The following is an 18111-nucleotide window of genomic DNA, read 5'->3' as shown; positions in this document are numbered from 1 at the left end:
ATGCCTGCTTCATGTTGATGTTGAGAGGATATAATAAAATATAAAGTGCCTTAATAAAGGCACTCAGTATGTAAAGATGCTCAACAAATGGCCTTTTAGTTTATAGGTGTCTGTGCATGATTGCCTAAGACACTGGCTTGTACACAGTAGACACTCAATATATACTTGGTGGTAATGATGATGATTTAGGCTTTCTGTGTTTATGTCTGTGTCCCATGCCATTGGACATTGGCTTGTGCATAGAAGTTCTCAATGAATATTTGTGGGTGATGACAAATATAAAATTAGACTATTTGATTAATAGCCCATATCACATTATAATCCATTTGTTGTGTATATTTACTAAAAAATGGACTGCTGCTCTGCCTGCAAAGATTTCCAGAACATGCTATCTGGCTGAAGGTCTGTCTTACTTCTACAGAACACCACACATGGACCATGTACTGGTACAATGTGTTTGACACAAACGGTCTGTCATCTGTTCAAGTGCCCCTTCTGTTAGGAAAGAAATGAAACTCTTTCTAGATGATGTTCCTTGAGGAAAACAAAAGTCTGTGACTTTCATTACTGACTGATTCTTACTATGAAAATCGCAGACATGCACAACCTATTAGTTCACAGGAACTCAGAACAGCCCTGAGGACAGTGTAAGTGTTTTGGTAATGGAACAGCAAAATGTGAATTCCTGTAGCTCCTCTGATTGCCCTTGAAGAGTCTGAAAGCAGAGCTGCATGTTTAATCATGGGGAAGGAATAATAAAGATCACAGTGCCTGGGGGGGGAGCACCATGCAAGTCCAGCAGGCTCTGCTGAACACTGCGTAGTGTAAAAATGTTTTGTTGTCCCTGCAGTTTGCTTGCCTTAGATAAGGTCCATCCCAGAGTAAAAGTAAAAACAATTAGAATCTCTGAGGGCTTGAGGGAGCTTTCTTACCTGTTTCATTTAGTCTTTAGACTATATTTATATTGAGCAACACCAAAAACAAATATCTAGAATATTTACACTTATATTTATATGCACTAAGATTGTTAAGAAATTAGACAACCAGGGCCTCCTAGTTGTTACTGAATTAAAGCTATTCTGTCAAAATGGGCCAGTTCAGGGAAGTGACATTCATTTGTGATATCTAAAAATAAGTCATGACTCAGGAGTTTAATTCTGCTGGTATTAAAATGCTGCCCTCCTCGTTAGTCTGGTCAATCTAAGGTGTGTGTCTTAAATACAGTAGTGCTTAAGCTTTAGTGCCTGTAATATTCACTTGGAAGACTTGGCGAAACACAAATTGATGGGCCCCACTCTCCGGGTAGAGCCTGAATGGAATTCCCAAATGTGTTAGCATTCTCCAGAGAACTGGAGAACTGCAGAACAGTCAGAACCACAGGACTAATTGATTGAGTGAGTAAGTGATTTAAAGAAATTGGCTCACGTGGTTATGGAGGCCAAGAAGTTCCAAGAGCTGCAGTCATAGAGCTGGAAACCCAAGAGAGCTAATGGTGTAAGTTTCAGTCTGAATCTGAAGGCCTAAGAACTAGGAAAGCTGATGGTGTAAGTTCTAGTCTGAAGGCCAGCAGGCTTAAGACCCAAAAAGAAGCAATTTTTTAGTGCAAGTCCAAAGGCAAGAAGCTCATGCAGACAGGCAGGATTTTCCCCTTATTCAGCCTTTTGCTCTATTCAGGTCTTCCATCGAGGCTCACCCACATTAGGGAAGGCAATCTACTTTACTCAATCTATCAATTCAAATGTTAATCTCATCCAGAAATGCCCTCACAGAACAGCCAGAATAATGTTTGACCAAAGGTCTAGGTACCCCAGGGCCCAGCAAAGTTAACACATGAAGTTAACCATCACACCAAGTGATGCTGCTGCTGCTAGTCCAGGATCTACACTCTAAGAACTACTGCTGGAGAAGAAATTGGGTCAGGAGTAGAAACTCACTACTTGCTTTATCCTTATCACAGAGCCTGGTACCTAGGTAGGTACTTTAATGAAAAGTGTATTGGGTGAGTAAATAAAGTAACAGAAGAACAGAGAGGATGGAGGAAGGATCTCTATATAAAGTGACCTGAGTGGACATTAAACGGTCAGGGTTCTAGTTTGACTATGATGTGGGAAACAAAGGCAGAAGAAAAATTAAATTTCCTTACTACCTACACCCCATTGACAAGTCCTTGAAACAGGGAGAGTGACATCCGTCTAGGGACTCAGCTGCCTCTATGTTAATACTTTGCTAAGGGCCAAAGGCAATCTTAGCCTGCCCCCATTCCCACCAGGATCCTGTACGTCTACTTTAACATATAAAAATTCCTTTGGGAACTTCCTTTATCTCTAAACCCCCTAAGATACATGTTGGCAATCAACCCCCAAGCATATGACCCACTGACATACATCTGAAGGGTCTCATGACTAAGGTTTTATTAGATGGTAATAAATGACCTTTTCCCAACAAGCCCCCTCAAAGTCCTGGAAACCTTGCTTCCAAGATTCCTTAGAGACTTATGCTATCCCTAACCCCCTCCCAACTTGAAAGTATATAATGCGCCGCTCCCCATGACCCCAGTGCAGCTCTTTCTGCTCACGGGTCCTGTCCCCATGCTTTAATAGAATCACCTTTTTGCACCAAAGGTGTCTCAAGAATTCTTTCTTGGCCGTCGGCTTTGAACCCTAACGTTCTTTCCTACATCAGCTAGACCTCGCTTTCCTCAGCTTTAGGGTTTGGCCTAGATTCTCTCAGGTCTTTCGTGGCTCCATATTTCTAAGTTCATTCTAACTTAAAGAGAAAGTAATGTCTAACAATTATTTAAAACAAATGATTTATTTTAACCAAGAAAGTGAGCTTTTGTTGCAAGCCTGTTACATGCCAGGTACTGTGCTAAAAACTTTGTAGCATTATCTCATTTGACCTTCACAATAACTCCATTATTCCCATTTTACAGATGAAGAAACTGAGTTGATGTATCGAGGAAGTGGTTGAGCTGGGACTGTATCTAGGTTCTCTTTTGTTCCAAAACCTTCCTTCTATATACTGACTGCACCACAAACATTTATAGAACATCAAATATGGGCAAATCACCGCACTAGGGAAACCTCAAAGCATTTATCATCTAGTGAGAGCCAATATTTTATTTTTTAAAAAGCCAAGTACCTTAAGAAATTTCAAATAGAAGATTGGTCAAAATGTTACTGGAATATAACATTAAGGACTAAGGCAGTAGGTATAATGGTTTTAAGAGTGTAGATTTCGAGATCAGACTATATGGGTTTGAATCCCATTTTCACTGATCACAACCTGTATTAATTTGGCTATGTTACATAATCTCCTGCTGCAGCTTCCCCATCCATAAATATTTACCTCATAAGGGTGTTTACAACCTACAGGTTGGATTACATCCTCACAGGATTAAGTGAATTACCATATGTAAAGCATTTACATAGTGCTATTCACATGACAGTCAGTATATGAGTTATTATATCAGTATGTGAGTTACTATTATTATTACATCCTCAGCATCTAGCCCAACACCTGACATGTGAAAGAAATTCTGCATGTAACTTGAAGAATACCAAGAACCCATGCTCTCTAGAGGTTATAGCAGTTATCCATATAGCAGGTATATTTCCCTATATAATTGACCTTCTGGAAGCTCACTCAGCCTTTGGATAGCTTCTTCCTTTTCTTAAGGCAACAAATTCAATAACGTGTTATTACTATCTCTCAAAGTGCCTGCTTATTGCTGGTTCAGTGATATTATATTAGTATTGTTTTGATGTGCCACAGAACTAAATACAGAGTAAGAAAATGAGAAAAAAACCCTGAAATTTGCCTGAAATGTCTGTTTTCAGTTCTTATAGCTGAAGATGATTGAAAGTTTAAGAGTTAAAAAAAATTTAACTAGGAAGAACTTTTCTTTTTTTTTTTTATTTTTTTATTGTTATGTTAATCACCATATATTACATCATTAGTTTTTGGTGCAGTGTTCCATGATTCATTGTTTGTTCATAACACCCAGTGCTCCATGCAGAACGTGCCCTCCTCAATACCCATCACCAGGCTAACCCATCCCCCTACCCCCCTCCCCTCTAGAACCCTCAGTTTGTTTTTCAGAGTCCATCATCTCTCATGGTTCGTCTCCCCCTCTGACATACTCCCCTTTTAGGAAGAACTTTTCAATTTGCCTTTTAATTAATACCCTATGTATAAATTACAGTAATGACCTCTTGTTTTGCTTACCAGATCAACTGAATAAAAATCACTTAAAAACGCAAAACTGCACTCATACTTTCTTTAAAAAGTGGCACATTGCCAAGAAATTCATAGCAGAGCATAGTGAGAGCTGTGGTTTGTTCTCTGACATTTAAAAGTATACCTGAGCTCTTTAGCACATGGATACTGAATATTCAACAACGGTCTGAGATTTCCAGTGCTGCTGCCTGCTTCAGCACTTTAATTCCTGGGATATGCCAGGGTTGCTTATTAGCATTTAAATGGACAGCCAAGTCCTGCAGAAACCTAAGATATATGTCACACTGTAACTGGCTTCAACTCCTTCAGGGGCTGTGGAGTTTCTTTGCCTCTTCTGATGTTCCAACTTCTCTTTCAACTTTTGCCTTTGTGGATTTGGAATGATCAGTTATCTGCAAGATTTATAACCAACAGCTTTGATGTCAGACAGATGTATGGTGTCAACATTCTGCAATTCAAGAAAATTCTCTTTTTCCTTTAGGATGTACTGTTGTGTTTTTCTGTCTGCTGACTGCTCACTTTAATATAATGAAGCAAACTTCAGTTCCCTGGGTTTCTCTTAGGAAAATTTTAAATCAGCTCTCATTCCAAGTTGGAACTTAATTTGGTATAATGTCCCTAGCTTCACTAAACCACCAGGCTACATCAGAAAGGGCTCACTCTCCATATACCTAAAATCCACAGCTGCTTCTGTCTCAGCAGCAAAACCACAAAGTACTAATTACTAGAGTACTTTTATTTGGATGTGATTACTTGCCTACTGAAACTCAGACTAAATACACAACTTAAATCATATGTTTCTCAAAGAGCCATCATTGAATCTATCTTTTGACCTTAAGAGTGATAAAGGTAAGTCTTATCAATATTCCTGGATAACCTTATTATATTGCCTTGTCGGTATAACAATGGATACAGGACATAGAGCTGGTGGGTTGATGTCATACAAGTGTGCAGCCATACTGCTTTCCAGTGTGCTTCCCTTGGGGCTGCTGCATGAAGCACCTAACTAATGATCATTTTCATGGCATCACCTAGAGCTGTGCTGTCCCACAGAGTAGCCACTTGTTACAAGTGGCTACTTAAGTTAATTAAAAATTCAGTTCCTCAGTTGTATTGTTCACACTTCAGGTAGTCAATAGCCACAGGAGGCTATTGAATTGGATAGTGTTAGAATATTTCTATCATTGCAGAAAATTCTATTGGACAGCACTGATGTGGAGTCTTAGGATTTAAGGGGCCTTAGAAAGGGCAACTAACCATGCTACTTTTCCCAGGACTGAGGGATTCCTGGTATCTAGGACCTTCAGTGTTAAAATTATGACATTCCCTAGAAAACCAGGACCCGAAGAGGTCATTTGGTCCAACCATATACCTAATGCAGATATTCCTCCTGCAACATTCTTAACTATGGACATTTTTGAACCTGCTAGCTAAGTGATGTTATATATTAACTGGGGTGGCTGAAGTGGGTAGTATTTGAACTATAGTAGAAGATTAAGCTAAAACTAAATGGGTACTGATTTTCATCAAGAGGTAGAAAGTGCACAGGAGCAAGTAGACTATTAAAGCAAACACAGTGACATGGTCCCACCCACTGAAAGGGAACACATTTCATAAGTAGCCTACAAGATAGGTAATGAGTCTAGCATCAAGGGCACATGGCTCTTAGAAATGTCTGGTGAATCAGGGTCCTGTGTCATATTAACACGCAGGGTTCTTTTGAATTACTTTTCCCCAAAATAAATAAATAAATAAATAAATAAATACACAAACAAATATATATATATATATTGCAGTCATTGAATTCAAGAACTGAAGCCTTGGGGATTTTCCAGTCCAACTCCAATTATGCAGAAGAGGGACCTGGTGCCCAAAGGGCCTAAATGTCTTTTCCAAGATTCCACAGTAATGGAGAAAGTCCATATTGCTTTTTCTAAGGGCAAAGGCATAGATTAGTCTATATTCCTGCAAAGAAAATTAATGACATTTTAATTGAGTGTTAAATTTTTATTACTTCTCCATGATTTTTGTTTAATGTTGTTAGAAGTATTTTATTTTATATTATTTTATATTTGAAGTAGCTTCCTATTGAGAAAATTATTAATAAACATTGAATAGAAAGATGGTTTAATGTTGTCAGATGGCAGAGGGAAGGCAGAACTATTTTTATTTTGCTTTGGCTTCTACAACTAGAAGAATGATCACTTAATGAAAAGAGTATAACAACATTGTAAGGGGGAACTGAAGTCCAATTTAGGCAAAGAAATGGAAAGAGAACATCTAGGACTCCTTAAATATGGTGAAAGTCCAGGCTCTAGACAAAAACAGACCACAACTGTGTGATTTTTGGGTAGGTTATCTTGCCTCTCCATTCCTCAGCAAAGTCAATCTATAAAAATATGGGTTATAACAGAAACTATCCCATAAGGCTAGATAACATGTATAAAGTGCTTAGAACAATGTCTCAATAAATGCTATTAATTACTCTAATTATTATTATTAAGTTATAAAACTGATTTCAAGTGTCCACATCCAGATGAACTATATGCCAGGGTAATAAGTAACTTGCAGAAATATTTGTTGAATGATGAATACACAAATTACAAGTCCAGCATCTGTAGCTTATGACTATTGCCTTAATCAATAACATAAAACACCTGCATTCAGACACTTGCCAAAGCAACGTTTCACAAAAGTTAGTCATTTGGTAAACATCTGTATTAATTTCCTATTTCTACTGTTATAAATTATCATTGGCTTAAAACAAGAGGAATTTACTCTTACACAGTTCTGGAGGTCAGAAGTCTAAAACAAGTTTTTAAATGGGTTTAAAATCAGGTTGTTAGCAGGAGTGGTTCCTTTGGAGCTTCAGGGGAGAATTTGTTCCTTGTATTTTTCAGCTTCTAGAGGCCACCTGTATTCCTCCGCCTGTGGCCCCTTCCTTACATCGCTGCCTTGTCACATCTCCCATTCCTGTCTCTGACCCTCCTGTCTCCCTCTTAAGAACACTTGTAATTACATCATTGGACCCTCCCAGATAACCCAGGATAATCTCATCTCAATAGCCTTAGTTTAGTCACATTTGCAAAATCCCTTTCACCATATCAGGCTTCTTATTTTCTCTTCTGAATTCTTTGAGTTTTTTCCCAGTATTATTTTAGAATACTTGAAGGCATGGTTTTTGAGTCCTATTACTTAAGCCAAGCAGAAATTCCTTGACCAAGTTACAGCTTAATGTTAAGTCCTCTACTGTCAAGGAAGGTCAATACAAAATCATCTCCTTGAATTGCATTTCTGATCCTTTTGTAAATCCACCATTGGAGATATGATCCACTATGGTAGGAAGCATTTGTACAGAGAAGCAAGTAATAAATTCCTGTCTTGAGTTTAGTTCCAGGAAGAAAGATGGTATTAAATTTATTGGCTTTCTTTTGTTATAAAAAGAAAACAAGAATAATAATAATAAAAAAAGAAGAGCCTAATTTGTTTCTGTTTTTGCCTAAGTTGCTAAACATAGATTTAAGGGGTAGATGAAATCAGCTCAACTCTGGAATGTTGGCAGCAAGATTCCTTTGCTTCCCACTTATGAAGTATATTGTCTTGAGGCCTAGTTGTTTTACTTTATATTGTGTCCAGTATTGTTTGACGTAATAATATACAAGTCCTATTGTGACGGAAATTGTAATTAGGTGGATATGGATGTTTTATATAAAATAAATTCCCGAATTCTGAACTATATTTGATATTTTAAGAAAGTAACTGTGGTGGGGAATGAGAATGTAACCACAGAGAACCTGATCAGGGCCCAGTTGCATCCATCCCCTTGTTCGCACCAAGGCCATGCTTCCCATGGGCTGTTCCCAGATAGGACTGAGCATGGAAGGGCTACTAAAACAGGTCCATTCCTGGGAGATTCAGAACCTCGTCGACAGCCAGTTTTGGCTTGAGGGCTCTCTGAGAGCCTTGCTGAAACTTCCTTAGGTTGCATGGTAATCTAAGATCCTTCCATCTGACTTTCCTTCCTTTTTCTTGTTTACTGTCCTTGCACTGTGATCAGAAAAATCTGCTTTCTCTGACTCCCATCTCTTTTTTCTCTCACAGGCATTTCCTTAATTAAATCTATATGTATATGTATTTAATCCTATTGTGGCATCTACATCTGGAAAGACCTAGATTAAGAAGTATTATAACTTTCTGATCCTTAAAATAATCAGAACACCTTAAAGGTTTTTTTTTAAATTATTTGAAGGCAGATATGTAACTACTTTATACAGTGGTTGTACCAAGTTTTTTGGTTGTATATTTGTCTATCTAAAAAGAGAGGGCATAATACAAAGATGTAATACAAAGCTTTGTTCTGGCATATTTAAACTTGGGGCTGTATCTGCTTCTTGGGAGTATTTTGTTGCAGCTTCCATGTGGAACAGCTTAGGATCTATATCAGTGTAGTGTAGTTGGACCGTTAGGCCATCAAAAGACTGCTGATGGAATGATGAATGATGAAAAAGGCTTAAGTAGCTATTATGGGGTTTTGTGATGAGATACAGTAGAGAGGAAGAGTTATCATAGTTCTTAGGTGTGAAGTAATTGAGACTGACCTTGCTGACAATTTATTTAGGATGGAACATGGGAAAACTGAAACCACAACTATACTGAAGGCAAAAAAACCCCAAAACCAAAAAATAACAACAACAAAACCCTGGTAAAGAAATGATATGCTTGAATAGTTGGCCTGAAATTTCCTTTTGAAAAGATGGGGTGCTTAAACATAATACCCAACTTGAAGAGGATATAACACAAATAACTTTTAGTTTTCTTGAATGCTTCAATAGCAGCCACTTCCTTGTTTTAGCCCATTTTGAGTGACAGGACTTTTAATCTCCATGCCTCAAGCCCTGGTCATATGCCAGGTTGTGACAAAGGGGCAATCCCTCATGCTATAACTTTAATTCCATGCAGCTCTTTCAAATTCCAGGGTTATTTCTGCAGGACTTGCAGTCCTGATTTTTAACATATATGTACACATAAGCGGACTGCAGAGTGTATTTTCATAATATATGGCAATTCTTAGGACTAAAGTATTCATCATACATGTATGGTATATACAATGGTCATCTTTCAAGCATCTTAGATGGTACCCTATGTCATTGCATAATCCCTTTAAATTTGATTTTATGTAGTATAGACAATCGGAGACAACTGATTCTTTTACTATCATTTTGTTTAGGAGTTGTTTAACTGATAAGAGTTGAGTCACTGTTGCCCTGAGCAAGATTAGTAGTACATAGTGCTCAAGGGAGTCTCATTTTCTTTTCTTTATTTAGTTTTAAAGATTTTATTTTTAGAGAGAGAGAACAAGGCGGGGGAGGGCCAAAGGGAAAGGGAGAAAGAATCTCCAGCAGACTCCCCACCAAGCAGAGCCCAACCAGGGCTCCATCTCACGACCCTGAGATCACAACCTGAGCTGAAATCAAGAAAATCTTAACGGACTTCATCACCCAGGAGCCCCAGGTGTCTCATTTTCAATAAAACACACAAATCAGATATTGCCGGTAGATATGAATTATGTTTGAAAATTTTATGTTAAAAAATAGATGCTGTTATAAAATATAATAATAAGTTAAGGCATTGTTTAATTTTCTCCAAAGCATTTCTGTTGTCTAAGTAATTGAAAGAAATATCATTTTAAAAGGGGTGGAGTGTGAAAAATAGGAAAAGCCATAGAGATGTGGAATTATTTCTCTGGTAGTTTTAACTTTCCTTTTTTTTTTTTCTTCTTTCTTTTTTAAAAAATTGATGCTATGATAATAACTACCTCTAAAACATATGCATATTGGAAAGGAGAGGTCAGAAATTGTGGAACTAATTATAAAACCTACTAGAATGTTGTATGATTATCTTAAACTATTCTGTGTATATATATATTTTTAGTAATGAAAAATACATATTGCTTGAAAGAGGAAATCATTCTTCATTTCTCCTCTACTTTTACTCTACTACTCCTAATACTTCACTTCTGACAACAGATATGTGGGTTTTCCATACCCAACTATTCTCCAGCTTTCTGGATACCAACTAGGTATCCTATAATTTAACTTATTGCTGAATTTGCATCACACCCCACAAGTTAAGGGCTTAGTACCACAAAATGTACCACAAAAATGCCTTCTCCCCTCAACTTCAGATGCCAATCAGAAGTCCAGGTGGTCTCCTACGCTTGTGACTAATTGGCTCTAAATGGGAGATACCATGACCCTTTTCCCCAAGTTTGATCATTTGCTAGAGTGGCTCATAAAACAGGAAAACAATTTACTTATGAAATTAGCAGTTTATTATAAAGGGGATACAACTCAAGAATAGTCAGGTGGAAGAGATGCACAGCTTGAGGTTTGAAGGAAGTGGCATGGAGTTTCCACGCCCTCTGGGCATGTCACCCTCCCAGCACCTCCATATGTTCATCAACCAAGAAGCTTTCCTAATCCTTTTGATTAAGATTTTTAGAGAGGCTTCATTATATAGGCATGATTAATTAAATAATTAGCTATTGGTGATTAACTCAACCTTTAGCCCTTCTACCACCCCTGAGGTCAGAGGGGTGGGGCCAAAAGTTCTAAACCTCTAATCACATGGTTAGTTCCCTTAGCAGCCAGCCCCCAGCCTGTGATTATCTAGGGGTTTTCCAAAAATCACCTCTGTAGCATAACCTCAGATGTGGCTGAAATGTGTTTGTTATGAATATCAAGACACCTTTATGACTCTTATCACTTAGGAGATTCCAAGGATTTTAGTGGCTCCCTGCCAGGATTGGGACTTGTTATGAATATCAAGAGACACTTCTTTAGCCTTTGCAGCTCTTATCACTTAAGAAATTAAAATGGGGCTCTGGCCAAAAATTGGGGACAAAGACCAGATATACTTATATTGCTTATTATATCACAATATCACACTATTACTAAAATATTTAACCATGGCTCTGATCTATAACTCAGTTAGAAATGAGATTTCAAGAGAAATCCATTTTGCACTGTGGTATGTTCTATGGTAGAAAAGAAAGAGCAAGTGTTTCCTAAATGTAAGCCCCCTTTCAATAGTAGCACTTGACAGGAGCCTCAAGTTTCACATTTCCACTTTAGTGGACTGGGTGGAAATCTTTACAAAGTTGGTGTTAAAGAGAGTACCATATGGAAAGAGACAGAATAATGAACAAGGAGGATGGGCTGTAAAGAGATTTTAGGTTCAGGTACATTTTAAACCAAACTGAAGTTATTTTTAAGTAGATAGCAGGTAGATAAGCATTAGTAAAATATCACCAGTGTCTCCACCGAGGGAAAAAGTAGCAAGAAGGTAATTAGAGGCTGGAGTCAACCAATTACTGAAATGGTTCCTGGAAAGGAAAAGGAGTCCTACAGTCCAAACATTCGACAGAAATGGAAACTAGTAGCCAACAGAATTAAATTGTGATTTTTTTCATCTTTGGACTCATTAAGGGTGATTATATAGGCACCTCCCAAAGATGATTTAACTGTTGACAATGCCTAGAACATTATTACTCTACTCTTCTTGATAATTTTATTTTGGCAATTGTGGTATGACTGCTGTTATTTCAACAGCTGGAACAAAATGCCTTCCTATACAGCATAAGGTCATATATTTGTGGGTTTTTCTTCATGTCTGAGTATCATTTACCAGATACCTATAATGACTTAGATTAGATGTCCTCTAGGAGTCCATTGAGCTCTAAAATTCTTTGTGTCTATGAGGTGCAAAAGACATAATACTTTCTTATAGAAGACAAATAAATGGGGACTTTGAGTCCTGGCCAATATGGAGAAACAAGGAACTGATTTATCCTTCACTTTAAACAAATATAAAATATATGGGGAAAAAACAGTTTTCAGACATTGGACAACAGACACCACAGGAATGTAATTCCCCAAGCAAAGGGACACAAACAAGATGAGCAAAGACTGGATTAAAGAGAAGATCTATGTGCTCCTTCGTCAGCAGGCCCAATAGGCCGGGAAATAGCTGAGTTAGAAGCAGTGGGGGCTGGGGGTGGGCTTGGAACACAGGTGTGTACAGCATGCTGCAGTGGCGGCTCTGTATTGTAGTAATCCTGTTTCCATCTTGGTGTACTCTAGCCAGGATGTATTAGATGGTATTAGATGAAATGTGAGGATCTTATTCAATCTGAAACCCCCATTGCCCCCTTCCCCTCCCTTTTTTTTTTTTTTTACTTAAACATTTTTATGATAATTTAGATGGAAGTTGTTTGTCAGTTAATCTTGGTTCCAGTCCTTCAAACTGTTCATATCTGCTTTATAACATTCGCTGTACTAACCCTTCAGGTTGGGGTGGGGGGGTAGTGACAGTTCAGTTACATGCTCAAGATAAAGTTTTAGTGAAAAATGAATAAATGTTCTTTAGTTATATTTTCAAAAAAAAAAAAAAAAAAAGGTCTGACCACTCTCGGCTGGACCCAGACGGGCTTCTCAGCGGGAATGGGAGCCCCCTCCACCTCATTCATCTCATCTGTTTCAGGTTTGGGGCTGTATGTCTCTTCTTAAGAGTGCAGAGGGTGAAGAAGAGAACATGGTGGGTGGGGGGAGGATTCAACAGAAATGCACTTTGCGGGGAAAACGGCAACTGGGAAAGTGCACTGGCTTGAGGTTCACTAGGTTCACAGTCTAGGACTGCACTGTATTACTGCCCAGAGAGAGTTTCCAGACATAGAACAAAAAGAGACCAAATGCAGTATGGTAGTCTCACTGTGTTGAAAGCACAGAGATTGGAGTTTAAGGTGACCAAGATGACTAGATTTTATGGAGCGGAGCACCAGAGAGAAGAGAACCACATATATTGAGAGAGATTTCCAGAAATTTGCAGAAGGCTCTCTTTGAGTCTTTCAGCTCTTTACTAATCAGTGCATGTATCTGAAGAAACTACCCAAGACTGGGGAGGGAAAGAGCTACCAGGAAAAGAACAGGCAAAATAATGTGTAGGAATGGTTCTGCTGGGAATAGTTTGTGTTCCCACTAGCCAAAGTAAAAAGATCTTGCAATACACAGGGCCTTAGGAAGAATCCCCAGAAGGCCTTAGTAGAATGACTAAAATAACCCTATACAAAAGCTGCTCTGCATCCACTCTAGCTAAGCTTAAAAGAGAAATTCTCTAACTACTTATTCTAAGTATGTTTATGGCATGCAGAAGAAAATCAAATGCTATTTAAAGGACGACAACAAAACCCAGTACCAATAATGCAAAATTAGCAATGTTTGGCATCCAATTCCAAAGACCAGGTATGATAAAGAATCATACAACTTAGCACCCCAAAAAACAAAAAATCCACTTAAGAAATGGGCAGAAGATCTAAACAGACATTTTTTCCAAAGAAGATATACAGATGCTGAACAGGTGCATGAAAAGATGCTCAACATCACTAGTCATCAGGGAAATGCAAATCAAAACCACAGTGAGATATCACCTCACACCTATTAGGATAGCTATCATCAAAGAGATAAGAAATAACTAATGTTGGTAAGGATATGCAAAAAAGGGAGCCCTTGTACACTGCTGGTGGGAATGTAAACTGGTGCAATCATTATGGAAAACAGTAGGGAGGTTCCTCAAAATATTAAAAATAGAAATACCATATGATCCAGCATTCCACTTTTTGATATTTATTTGAAGAAATATGCAATAAAATAAAAATGAAATAAAATGCAACCTCAAAAAGATATATGCATCCCCATGTTCACTGCAGCATTATTTACAATAACCAAGATATGGAAACAACCTAAGTGTCCATTGGTGGATGAATGAAAAAAGAAAATGTAGTATAAATGGAATACTATTCAGCCATAAAAAGAAGGAAATCTTGTCATTTATGACAGCATGGATGGATCTTAAGGGTATTATGCTAAATGACATAAGTCAGAGAGAAAGACAAATACCATACGATCTCACATGCATGTGAAATTTGGAAAAAAAAAACAAGTTCATAGACATGGAGAACAGAGTGGTGGCTACTGAAGATGGGGGTGGACGGGAGAAATGAGTTAAGGGGGTTCAAAAGGTAAGAACTTCCAAATACAAAATAAGTAAGTCATGGAGATGTAATGTACAGCATAGTATCTATAGTTAATAATACTGTATTGCATATTTGGAAGTTGCTCAGAGAGTTAGATTTCAAAAATTATCATCGTAAGAAAAAAAAGTTTTGTAACTATGTAAGGTGACAGATGTTAACTAGACCTATTGTGGTGATCATTTTGCAAAGTACACAGATATCAAATTATTATATTGTACAACTGAAAATAATATAATATGTCAATTATACCTCAATTAAAAAATACTAGATATGAAAAGAAGCAGAAAATATGACCCATAACTAAGTGAAACAGACACAGAAATGGATGAGATAATGAAACCAACAGACAAGGATATTAAAATGGCTAGTGTAACTATGACCCATATGTTTAAAATGGTAGAGTAAAACATAATCATCATAAAGAGAAAAGCCAAAGATATAAGAAAAGCGTATAAAGAACTCCTAGAGATTAAAAAAAAAAGCACATGATCTGAGATGTAAAACTACACTGGAGAGGCTTAGCAATAGCTTAGACACTATTAAAGAAAAAAAATTAATTGACTTCAAGATATAGCAAAGGAAACTATGCAAACTTAAGCATTGAGACCAAAAAAAGATTGAAAAAAATTACCTGTGGGACAGTATAAAGTAGTTTAATGTGTATGTAATTAGATAGAGGAGAGAAGATAGAAGGACAGAAAAATATTGAATAAAGAATGGCTAAGCATTTTTCAATTTGATAAAAATTATAAACCCAAAGATCCAAGAATCTCAACAAACCCAAAGCAGAATAAATATAAAGAAAACCATGAAAGTCACATTGTAATCAAGTATTGCAATAAAGAGACAATCTTAAAAGTAGCTAGAGAAAAGCAGACATATTACATACTGAGGAGCAAAGACAAGAAAGACAAAAAACAATTGGAAATATCTTTCAAGTACTATCAACCTAGAATTCTATACCCAGGGAAAATATCTTTCAAAAATCAACGCTAAATGAAGACTTCATCAGACAGACAAAGCTGAGAACAACTACAACTGACTTCACTCTTTTCATAAATTTGAATTATTTGAAAAAAAAAAACAACTTGCATTACTTGGAACTAGCAAAGATAGATCAGGCTTCTTTGAAATTTAAAGGCTTATCCTGTCCCACTCTCTCTCACACACAGCATTACAGAGTGAGTCCATGTTAAATAATCCCAAGATATGAGGCAAGCATGTGCATTCCTGACACAAGTGTGCAGGACCTCCTTATCTCACCTGTCACACTTTGTCATAGTCTGATAAATTGTACTATCATACAGCTTCTCAGTCTAAAGATTACTAACTCTATAAGATATAAATCACAGAAAGAGAACCCCCTCTTTTTAAATAAAGGTAAAACCATATCAGTCTCCTCATATCTAAAACAAAGACGTTCGTCTAGATGACATCTCAGGTTCCTTCTATCTCTGAAAGTACATAAGCCCAAGAAAAATGTTGACATAACCATTTACTGAATAAGAACTCTGCAACGCTATCCCTGTCAAAGTATTATATAAATATATAATTACAAATTGTGATAAGTATTACACAGGACAAAACATATTGCTATAAGATAAAATAAAAGGGGATCTAATATAGGTTGGGGAATGCTATTGGACCGAATTGCATCTGCCCCACGAAATTCATATATTGAATCCCTAGCCCCTAATGTGATAGTATTTGGAGATGGGGTCTTTGCAAGATAATTAAGTTTAGACGAGGCCTTCATGATAGGAATAGTGCCCTTATAAGAAGAGATAACAGAGAGTTTCTGTCTCTTTTTCCTTGTCATGTGAGGACACATGAAGAAGGTGGCCACCTCTGGCCTGGAAGAGAGCCTTCACTAGAACCTAACCAAGTTAGCACTCTGATCTCAGACTTCCAGCCTACAGAACTGTGGGAAAACAAATTTCTGTTGTTTAAACCACCCAGCCACCTATCTCATTTTGTTATGACAGCTCATGGTAAGATTACAAGCTGTCAGGTAATGCCTCCCTCAGGTAGTAACATAGTAACATTTCAGCTGAGACCTAATGGATGAGTGGGAACTGGACACATGAAGAGTGAGAAAAGCATTTCAGGTAGGAAATGACATGTGAGAAGAATGCAGCTAAGAAGAGAAGAGTGTAACTGCAAGAAGGATGAAGCTATCAGGGTTGAGGAGGATGATGTGGGGCTGGAGAGGTAGGCAGGGGCCAGATTAGTCAGGTGCTTGAAGGCAACATTAAAATCTTGGTTTTTATCCTATGTGCAAGGCTTAAAGTGAGGTAATGACATGAACACATTTTTGTTTTGAAAAGATCACTGATCACAGTCTAGAGTAGGGCTGTCCAACAGAAATATATTGCAAGCCACACAGAACATTTAAATTTCCTGTTAATCACATTTTTAAGAGTAAAAAAAAATCTATCATATTATTTTTACTGATAGATTTTATTTAACCGAACATATCCAAACCATTAGATCATTATCATATCAATGTAAAAGTTTATTGACATCTTACATTTTTTTCCATACTAAGTCTTTGAAATTCAGTGTGTATATTTTTTCCCTTGTATTTTAAACTTACAGCACATCTCAATTCAAACCTGCAGCATTTCCAGTGCTCAGTAGCCACACATGGCTGGTGGCTACTGTCCTGGACAGGGCAGGTTTAGAGAATGAACTGGGGGCACTGAAATGGGAGCAGAAATCTCAGTTGCGAGATTACTACAGAAGTCCCAGTGATGTAAGCATTGCTTGGGTTAGGCTAGTAACAACAGAGATGGCAGAAAGTGAAGAGATCCAAGATTAGTTTGGAAGGAGTTAACAGCAACAGAAATGAAGGAATGTGGGGAAAGGCATTAAAAAGTAAAATAGAACCAGAAATAAACCATAGGATAATTTGAAGACTGATCCAAATTAAGGTTTTGATCTTAAATTTCCTCTTTGTAGAGGAGGCCTTAGTAGGATATGTATTTTCACTGTCACCTACGATTTTATTATTTTCTTTATATTTACTTTCATTTTTTGATCAACTGCTTTTCTGACTTGGTCTGTTTCAAATTCCTGTTTCTTTTTCATCTGTATAGTTAATTCAGCTTGATTTAACAGATATTATTGAATGATTGATTTGTGCAAAGCTTTGTGCCAAACACTGGGAAGATAAAGAAAAATAAGAAATGATACTCATATTAAGAAGTTAAGTCTAGGGGTGCCTAGGTGGCTCAGTCACTTAAGTGTCTGACTCTTGACTTTGGTGCAGGTCATGATCTCAGGGTTGTGGGATCAAGCCCCACGTCAGGCTCCTGCTTGGGGAGTCTGCTTGAGATTCTCAGATTCTCTCTCCCTCTCCCTCTGCCCCTCCCCACTGCTATCTCTCTCTCTCTCAGATAAATAAATCTTAAAAAAAAAGGAAGTTAAGTCTAATATATGAGAACTAAAACATTTACTCTTTTTCTAGCAATTGTTTTTACTGTTTTTGGTTTTTTTTTTTTTTGTCTGTTTGTTTGGGGTGACAAAAATCACAATAGGCAGCTTTACTTGTAGAATTTGATCCAAAAGTCCAGAAAAAATAAATAAAAGGTTAGTACACAAAATAAGCCAAAAATAACATCAACATTACCCTGAGATCATTTAAATGTATTTGCAAATGATCTGATAAGGGAAATATGATTTACAACATGGGAAACTTCTAACAACCAAAGACTTGAATGCACTGCACTGTAGGTCATCTAGACTACGTAGCATGAATGAACAAAGCCGTAGGTCCAAAA

At 37.4% G+C, this 18111-nt stretch overlaps 1 protein-coding gene across 8 annotated transcripts in view; it reads right to left on the bottom strand.

Moving 5' to 3' along the window:
• Positions 1–18111, bottom strand: part of LMNTD1 (lamin tail domain containing 1) — a 496795-nt gene that overhangs the window by 222990 nt on the left and 255694 nt on the right. The window lies entirely within an intron of this gene.

Source organism: Zalophus californianus, chromosome 9 (assembly GCF_009762305.2).
Source record: "Zalophus californianus isolate mZalCal1 chromosome 9, mZalCal1.pri.v2, whole genome shotgun sequence".
Lineage (NCBI taxonomy): Eukaryota > Metazoa > Chordata > Mammalia > Carnivora > Otariidae > Zalophus > Zalophus californianus.
Note: the sequence above shows the minus strand (reverse complement) of the source record. Positions and strands in the feature narration are given on the sequence as shown.